The 9,363-nt window shown below is 40.5% G+C and overlaps 1 long non-coding RNA gene across 1 annotated transcript; it reads right to left on the bottom strand.

The window, feature by feature from the left end:
- Window positions 1–580: 580 nt before the first annotated feature.
- On the bottom strand, window positions 581–6,536 carry LOC132485112 (uncharacterized). Its single transcript, XR_009531391.1, has 3 exons — window positions 6,333–6,536; window positions 5,240–5,353; window positions 581–1,846 (listed from the first exon to the last, which is right to left on the bottom strand). It is a non-coding gene; the product is annotated as an uncharacterized LOC132485112 (long non-coding RNA).
- Between the last annotated feature and the right edge of the window lie 2,827 nt (window positions 6,537–9,363).

Here is a 9,363-nt window from a genome sequence, read left to right as displayed (position 1 = left end):
TATACACTACCAACTGTAAAATAGATAGCTAGTGGGAAGCAGCCGCATAGCACAGGGAGATCATCTTGGTGCTTTGTGACCACCTAGAGGGGTGGGGTAGGGAGGGTGGGAGGGAGGGAGATGCAAGAGGGAGGAGATATGGGGACATATGTATATGTATAACTGATTCACTTTCTTATAAAGCAGAAACTAACACACCATTATTATTACTATTTTTTTTTTTTTTTTTTTGCGGTACGCGGGCCTCTCACTGTTGTGGCCTCTCCCATTGCGGAGCACAGGCTCCGGACGCGCAGGCTCAGCAGCCATGGCTCATGGGCCCAGCTGCTCCGCGGCATGTGGGATCTTCCCGGACCGGGGCACGAACCCGTGTCCCCTGCATCGGCAGGCGGACTCTCAACTACTGCGCCACCAGGGAAACCCCACACCATTATTATAAAGCAATTATACTCCAATAAAGATGTAAAAAAAAAAAGACTCTTCAAAAAGAAAGGATAAGCTGTTAAAACATATATTATTGTCTAACATTAATTTTAGGCAAACTGATAATAAGTAGTAAGCCCACTAGCAGTGATAAAGCACAGTTGGCATCATCCATTTCCATACATGGGTACGGAGTTGGCTGCTGGAGGAGCATGTAGGGGATGGAAGAAGACGTGTCCAAGAGACCAGGGTTTCTCAGCAGCAACACTACTGACATTTGGGGTGGATTCTTTGTGGTGGTGACAGTCCTGTGCATCATAGGATGTTTAGCAGCCTCCCTGGCCTCTACCCACTAGATGCCAGCAGTACCTCCTACCCCAACACAACCAAAAGTGTCTCCAGACATGGCTAAATGTCCCCTGGGGGATAAAACCATCATAGTAGAGACAATAGAACACAGAAGACAGGAGACACAGAAGCTAGTGTCTTTTAAAAGTAGATAAATATTCTATTTTGACCCTTCTGTCATTTCAAAAAGAGAATAAATTCTGCTGTAGAGCGATTGCCAGCAATAAAATGGAACCCATCCTCAACGTTGCAAGCGTTGTTTTTAACTGAAATGAAGCAAAGGTGTGGGAAAATCTGCTTTTTCTGGAGTCTCTTAATATTCTTGGATTTGAATCTGAATTCCATTCCTTAAGGCACTTGGAAGAGCAGCTTACATTTTTTTCCCCCACATGCCAGAAATTATAGTAGATAAGGCCCTTTTCACACTATTACTTTCAAAATGCCTCAAACAGCAGCCTTATCTGCAGTCATCTCTGAGTTGAGAATCATTTTCTTGGCTTTTACAACACGGGCTGCAAGTGCTGACATGCTTGGCCTCTTAGGTGGCCTCTGAAACTCCTCTTTAGCGAGACCAGAGCCGACCTAAGGGAATGCTAATTGTTCACCTGAACTTCAAGGGCTGACCTCTTTGCATATCAAGAGTTTATTAATTCAATTCCAACTGGATCTATTGTTGAAAATATCTGTGACCCAAAAGTCCAAAAGTAAAACTAAAATCTATTTGTGAGGGCAGCTGCCAAAGAACCTCTGCCCGCTCCATGGAAATTACTTCCACCTAGAAAATCTGCATTTTTTTTTTTTATTGCCAAGAATGTGTGCAGCTCTGGCATGCTGCACTTGGTCCCTGGGTTCCTTTACCTTCTGCCACTGTTGTTAGGTTTTGCTTCTGCTTCGAACTTGAGGAAGCCCCCTTTTCCTTGGGGAAACGAAGGAATCTGCCTAAGGAATATGAAAAGAAAAACAGAGGGATAGCATATGGCAGACGTGCTAGAGCCTCACTCCACTAGAGGGACCTTCCTGTGCATCTTCACATTCATCAGGCTTTTTCCCGCGAAAATGGTTTGTACCGAGTAATCTAGAAAATAAAGCAACAATACATGTATTAGATATATTTTTCAAGATCTTTTGCTAAAAAAGCTACTGAGCTCATTCCATTAAACTCAGCTGAAGATTACTCTGGTGCTATGCCTTTTTAAAAATAAAACTCAGGGGCTTCCCTGGTGGCGCAGTGGTTGAGAGTCTGCCTGCTGATGCAGGGCACACGGGTTCGTGCCCCGGTCCGGGAAGATCCCACATGCCGCGGAGCGGCTGGGCCCGTGAGCCATGGCTGCTGAGCCTGCGCGTCCGGAGCCTGTGCTCCGCAACGGGAGAGGCCACAACAATGAGAAGCCCGCGTACCGCAAAAAGGAAAGAGAAAAAATTAAATAAATAAAAAATAAAATAAAACTCATGTTTATCTTTCTTTTCTGTGCCCTTTCTATAGCGTGGTGCCATGTTGGGAAGTTGACATTGCTGTTAATTTTTCTGTTTTACAAGAAAGGAAACTTTAAAAAGGTCTCTATCGAGGGTGTAATTCTAACTCTATCTCAGTTCTCCAAACTTTTTCTCCCAGGGTTCTCCTCATGTGATTCATACAAGCTGTCACTCTCAATGTTGTCATAACACCATTGTTAACCATCACGTGTGTTTTCTGAATGGCTGTATTTTCAAAATGAAGAGCCTACATTGGAAACAAGACTTCAAGGATTATTCTTTGACAAAGATAAGAAAAGTTCATCGTTGTAAATCTTTATCTAAAAGAAATATAAAAGGTTTAATAGATAAAAACTAAAAATACAAATGACCTTGTCTGCTATCCAATAAGTTAAATAAATAGATGAACGTTAAGTTAAAATATGTGATTACAAGAGGGAAAAGTGGTGAAATGTAAATGTAATTTTTCCGTGAAGGCCTTGTAAAACCTATTTAAGGAAAATTGGTCTTCAGTGGAAGATTATTTGGGAGCTTAGGACAAAAGTGGGTTAAAACTGTCCTACTTTATAGCCCATCAGATAGGTCTGGCTTTTGTGAGAGTATTTATAGGTACATGAGGAACCTACAGAGATATAAATGTGTGCATGCAATCAGCAGTGAACTGAATAGTAGGAATCTACACAAAGGCTCAAGAGGGAGTGGAATTCTTTCTAGGCAAGAATATGGGCTATTTGAGTCATTCTGACACCAGGCACATAGTAGATAGAGATCTAACTTGCCTGATCCTTTCAGCTCCACCGTATAGGTCTGGGAATGATTCCACCCATAAAGAAAAAATGCTCAAATTATCACATTGTCTTTCAAGTGAGTGGAAGAAAAGATGCTTTGAGTTTTTACTATATTTATTGGTCTCTTCCCAGGTTGGGAACTCAGAGCAGAGCCACAAATACTCACGCTTGAAATCTCAAAAGTTAGATATAGTAAGACATTAAACACAAGGCACTGGGCTCAAAACTGGGAAAGTTACTGGGTCACCACATCATTTATCTTGAACTCAGTGTTGCCAAGAGATGGCAATATTGGCCCAAAACACAGAACTAATTTCCCTCTCATGCCCTTCATTCCCAAAGTCCTAACTCAAGGATGATGAGTAAGAAGATGTTGAACTAAACAGTAATAAAAATGCCTTTCAACAGGCCAGGTCAAATAAGGTCAAAGGAGAAGCTAGGGAAACAAGACATGACATTTTCAAAAACTTACTGGTATGACTTAGAAAATACAAATCAAATGACTCATCAACATGGTTTAGAAGACATGCACGAAACCCTTGTTAAAAAACAAAATGGAATGCCAATAAAAAGAGAATGTCAAAATGGTTGATAAATGTATTTCACTTCCCACTTGCCTTACAGAATGCACTAGGGGTGCCAGTGTCTTTGAATGTCCAGCCTCCCCTGGCCAGTATCCCCATGCCCAATGGAGCATGACGTTAAACAGAAAATTAAAAACACTGTGAACAGTGGAGAGAGACCACAGAAGAAATGAAGAGGTTTATATTTTAGTATATTAATGGCACTTTTTCCTGCTTTTTGTAAAGGGGATTCTGCATTTTCATTTAGCGCTGAGCCCAGCCGATTATGTAGCCAGCCTTGCCTAGAATATTTGAAAGCTAAAGGTCCCCCATAGACAGTGATCAGTGTTCAAGGGATTTCTGGGAGATGAACTGTCCTTGCACAAAGCTGGAAGGGACCCAATAGTAGATTCACGGCTCTCCCGGAGACTGAATCTTGAAACATCCTAATGAAGACAAAATTCTGACTGTGTCCTCCATACAACACTCATAAAACAAACTGCCAAGCCCAGATAAAATCCTGATAGTATTTCTGAGGTCTCCCCAAGAAGATATCTACTCTAGATGCTTAAGTCTCTCAAACCAATAAATTCTCTTTGTTGCTTAAACAAATTTGAGTCAGGCTCCTGTAACTTTCAATTGAAAGAGTCCTGAGCTGTACAGAGTTCTGAGGTTGGTGGTTGCTGGGAAGGGTGATTTCAAATCTCATTCCTCACATGCTGGAATGGGGCTTGGTACGGGATATGCCCATCACATCAGATCACGCTGATACGCTGGAATCCTGTCCCACATTGACTGAAGGCCATTCTCAAAGAAAAATTTAAGTTAATGGAAAGTTTGTTCCAAAGTCCATTAAGAATAATAAAAATAGACAAGACAGGAAGCCAATTCTGAAAGGAAGATTATCTTAAACAATTGATTAACCGGAAGTTAAAGGCAAAAGGAGTTTCTAAATCGTCCTTTTAGTGATAATATTTACGGGAAGAGGAGATCTACTCTTATGAAAGGGTTCACTCTTTCTTTGAATTTTATAAAAGATTCACAATTTTTGGCAATAGTGTCAAGGCAATTTTGGAAGCAACAGCAAAGAGTACGTTGCTCAGTCCAGAGAACAAAAATGATGACCGCTTTGCCTGCAAGAGTTTGAGAGAGGGCTTTACAGTTTGGGTTATAACATTTGCTTTAGGATTTAGACTGTATATTGATACATCATCGCTGAAAATAATTCCAAAGGCAAAAATCTATTCTTATTTGGTTCCAGAGTACCTTTTTTATTTGATAGCAAAACTCACTATTGCAAAGAACCTGTGATGTGTTTTTTATGTCATGGTCTCCTTTGTTAATGCTAATGTATACTGTCCTAGGCTCTGTGCTAAATGCCTTCACATACTTTATCCCATTTAATTTTATGTCTCTAAGAGATAAATTAGATTACTTTTCCCATTTTACAGAAACTGCTATTCAAAGGTCATTTGCATCTCAGGGAAAACTAGCAAGTCTTGACTCACTCAGGTGTGTCTGCCTGCCCGTGGTGTCAATTTTGTGTTACAGTTTCTCACAAGCTAGAGAGGCCCTGGATGTTCACAGCTTCTAGAGAAAAATTTTAAGAGGGGACGGGAGCTACACACTGCAGACCAAACTTACCTGCATGGTGTCATTTTTTAATTCACATGCTTTTTTTCCCTCCATTTATAAATGGAAAATAACATCACTATCCTGATCATTCTCTTGACTTTGATTTCCCCAAAGACAGCATCCCTGTGAGTTCAAAATAAAAATTTATTTGATTATACTCAGAGCAAGATGGGGAGGGGATGGTTAAAAATTATTTTATTTCAAGATATTTGTTTTGAAAAAATGGTTTTAATAAAAATCCAAACTATACATACTGAGTATAAAAATTTGCCACGTGTATGTGTATGTGTACATACGTGCACACACGTGTATGTATCATATACCTACCGTGTCACACTAAGAGAAACCCTGAACATTTTACAAACACCTGAAAACAATGTAAACGGTTTGGCTGTCATTGAATCTTAGATGGATTAAGACTCCATATCAGGGTCTGCTACGTACTACACAAGCTTTACACTATTATTCAAACTGGTCTTTTTTAATGGACTATTTCTAGTAAGCAAAAGAAAGCACGAGTGACATTTTCAGCTTTGTTCAAATTGAAAACCTTAACCAAACATGCCACAGAGACCTGAAATAAACAAGATGGATTTGTCCTTGCAGTCACGCTTGAACCATCCGCCACCCCTCCCAGCATGAAATAAAAAGAAACGAGCTTGAACGCTAGAGGGCAACATTGTTCCTCAAATATATACACAAAGGGAAAACTAGGGATGTATAAAATTCCTTACTATTTTTGTCTTCCCTTTAAGAAGACTCCCTTTCAATATATTCAATTTGATGACTTTGGAGGTATGCATATACCCATGAGACCATCACCTCCAAAAGCTCCTTCCTGCTCTCCCCCTCACAGCCCCCCCATTTTCTGTGTCAAGAACACTTAACCCGAGGTCTACCCTCTAAACGAGTTTCCAAGTGTACGATACAGTTTTGTTAGCTGTACAGTCTATGGTGTACAGCAGATCTCTAGAACCTGCTCACCTTGTGTAACTGAAACTTTATATCTGTTGAACAAAACTCCCCGTTCCCTCCCCTACCAGCCCCTCAACCTCAGTCACCGTTTTACTATCTGTTTCTATGAGCTGACTGTTTTCCATACCTCCTGTAAGTGGAACCAGGCAGCATTTGTCCTTCTGTGATGGGCTTCTTTCACTAGTATAATGTCCTCCAGGTGCATCCATGTTGTCTCACATGGCAGGATTTCTCTTTTTTTAAGCCTGAGAAATATTTCCCTGTATGTATACACCACACTTTCTTTATCCATTCATCCATCATTGGACATTTAGGCTGTTTCCACGCCTTGTCTATGATGAATAATGCTGCAGTGAACAAGGGAATACAGATATCTCTTTGAGATTCTGATTTTAATTCTTTTGGGAAGGTACCCAGAAGGGGGAATCACTGGATCATATGATTCAATGTTTAATTTTTTGAGGAAACTCCATACTGTTTTCTACAGTCACTTTTTCCAGCCTCTGTTCCTAGCAATGGCCAAACCCTCTAGTCACCTCTCATTTCCCACATCCTCTCGTGTGTTCAGACATTCCTTCAGCTCTTTATGAAAATCACCTTTTTTTTTTAAAGACTTTCCCTCATCACTCTGGTAAAAATTACATCCATAATGCATATTTCTCCTCCATACATTATATTGTTTTTGCCTATCTTCTTGCTTTTCATATAAACTATTTTTTTCTAGTAGGAAATATACTCCACACATGCCAGTAACTTTGTCTGCTTCATTCACTTCATACTAAACTAGGAAAATTCACTCTTTTACTAAACCAGGATTAAAATAGTGACTATCATATAATATATATGTGTATATATGTGTATATATATAATATTCATGTGTATATATGTATGTGTGTACATACATATATATATATGAAGAAGACACACTTTTAGAAAAAATATTCCTATTTTTCGATGGCACTAGGAAATAACGTCTTATTTTCTGTATATTCCACCTTAAACTCAACATGTCCAAAACCAGATTCATTATCTTTTCTGTCTTCTGGACTTTCTGACTTGGTCTGTAGGAAGTACTAGCAATCACCAAGATAGCAATCTGAAAGACATTCCCCCATGCTTATGCTTATCTCACTTCACTTTAAATATGTGTTTAGTTGTTTTCCATCTTCACCTGACTTGAGCTTAGTAAGAGCAGGAACCTGCTTTATTGTCCCCACCATCATGTACTCAACAGTCTGGCACCATATCTGTCATGCAGTGGGAGTTTAATAAATCTTGATTAGGGGCTTCCCTGGTGGTGCAGTGGTTGAGAGTCCGCCTGCCGATGCAGAGGACATGGATTCGTGCCCCGGTCCGGGAAGATCCCACATGCCGCGGAGCAGCTGGGCCCCTGAGCCATGGCCGCTGAGCCTGCGCGTCCAGAGCCTGTGCTCCACAACGGGAGAGGCCACAGCAGTGAGAGGCCCGCGTACCGGGAAGAAAAAAAAAATTTTTTTATTGTGATAACTGGGTTGGGAAAATTGAGATCCAAGACTTGACTGAATTTTCAGTCAGTTTATCAAGACCTGAAGTTTTCTTGACTGGAAAAGTCAAGGGCTGAGAGGGAGACTCACTCAATTCTCCTTTCCCAGAATTGCCCTGCCCCCCAGACACTGCTACCCATCATCCTGGCAAAGTGAGAACTGGTACCCAGGTCTCCCACCCAGGATGCCTTGCTATGGGCTGAATTTTGTCTCCCCCAAAATTCATATGTCAAAGTTCTTACCCCCAGTCCTTCAAAATGTGACTATATTTGGAGAAAGGATCTTTACAGGGATGATTAAGTTAAAATGAAATCATGAGGTGGCCCCCAATTCAACATGACCAATGTCATTGTAAGAATAGGAAATTTTGGGACACAGAGAGAAGACAACTTGAAGAAAAGGAAGGAGACAGCCATCAACAAGCCAAAGACAGAGGCCTCAGGAAAAACCAGCCCTGTTGACACCTTGATCTCAGATTTCCAGCATCCAAAAGTGTTTAAGCCACTCAGTGTGTGGTCCTTTGTTAGCCATAGCAAACTAATACACTAATATTCATCTATCGGTGCTTCCGTATGCATGCCTTTTGCAACAGTGGAATCTTAATGTGCATACTGTTTCACAGCTGGTTTTTTCATGTAATAGTAAGTGAACATCTTTCAACAAGAAGCATTTTTAATGGCCCAATAGCCCTTTTGGATAGAACAAAACACTACGGTCTTTTCTTAAGGAAGCCATGCTTTGTCTTTCCAGTACTTTTTAAAACGCATTCGAATTCAGTAATATCATTTTGAAATGTGCTGCATGGGGACCTCATGCCCCTCAACCCATTTCCACTTTTTTGAAACCCAATTTCACTTTCAAGTTAGGAAGGAAAAAAAGGAGATCAGACCCTAACACCTCAAACTCCTACATCATCCTCCTCCACCCTTATTTTCCTCCCACCTGCCTCTATCCATGTCAGTCATGGAGAATTGATGATTCCCCATCTTCATGAGAAGCACAAACATGTAAATTCTTCATAGGCCTTAAGTGATTCTATTTGTAAATATTCTGGAAAGAAAAGACATAGTCCCAAAAGTGGCTTGGAATTCACTTGGAGTTGGTTTGCATATTAAAAGTGTGTAAGCCAAGATACGGCCTGGCTTGTTATATTAATGTTGCTTTCATGCACATTTGTTGTTTTACATTTGGGTTTGTTTTCTGTTAGGGTTAAAACATCTTATAAACATGCCCCATGTTGGGCTTCATTTATGGAAGACATAATATTGAAGTGGGTGAGAACTGGAACTTCGATGCTAGCAGACCTCTGTTCAAACCCCAGCTCCTCTACTGACAAACCATGACACGTGACACAAGCATCTTTATCTCTCTGACTTCATTTCCATATCTGGACATCTGTAACCTGTCCAGACTTGCAACACCTCTCGAGGACTGTGGGAAAGAATAAATGAAACACAAAATATGTAATGTGGTGCTTGACACGTAGTAGATATTGTATTGCCATTGCCCCTACAACTTTTCTGTAAGGAAATCCCACATTCTGAATGAAAGATTCATATCTTAGATGTATAAAGCATGCTGGCTTAGGTAATATTTTGTCCTGCTCTTCACTGATTGATTGGTGAAAAGAACAAG

The sequence above is a fragment of the Mesoplodon densirostris genome, chromosome 3 (genome assembly GCF_025265405.1).
Source record: "Mesoplodon densirostris isolate mMesDen1 chromosome 3, mMesDen1 primary haplotype, whole genome shotgun sequence".
Lineage (NCBI taxonomy): Eukaryota > Metazoa > Chordata > Mammalia > Artiodactyla > Ziphiidae > Mesoplodon > Mesoplodon densirostris.
Note: the sequence above shows the minus strand (reverse complement) of the source record. Positions and strands in the feature narration are given on the sequence as shown.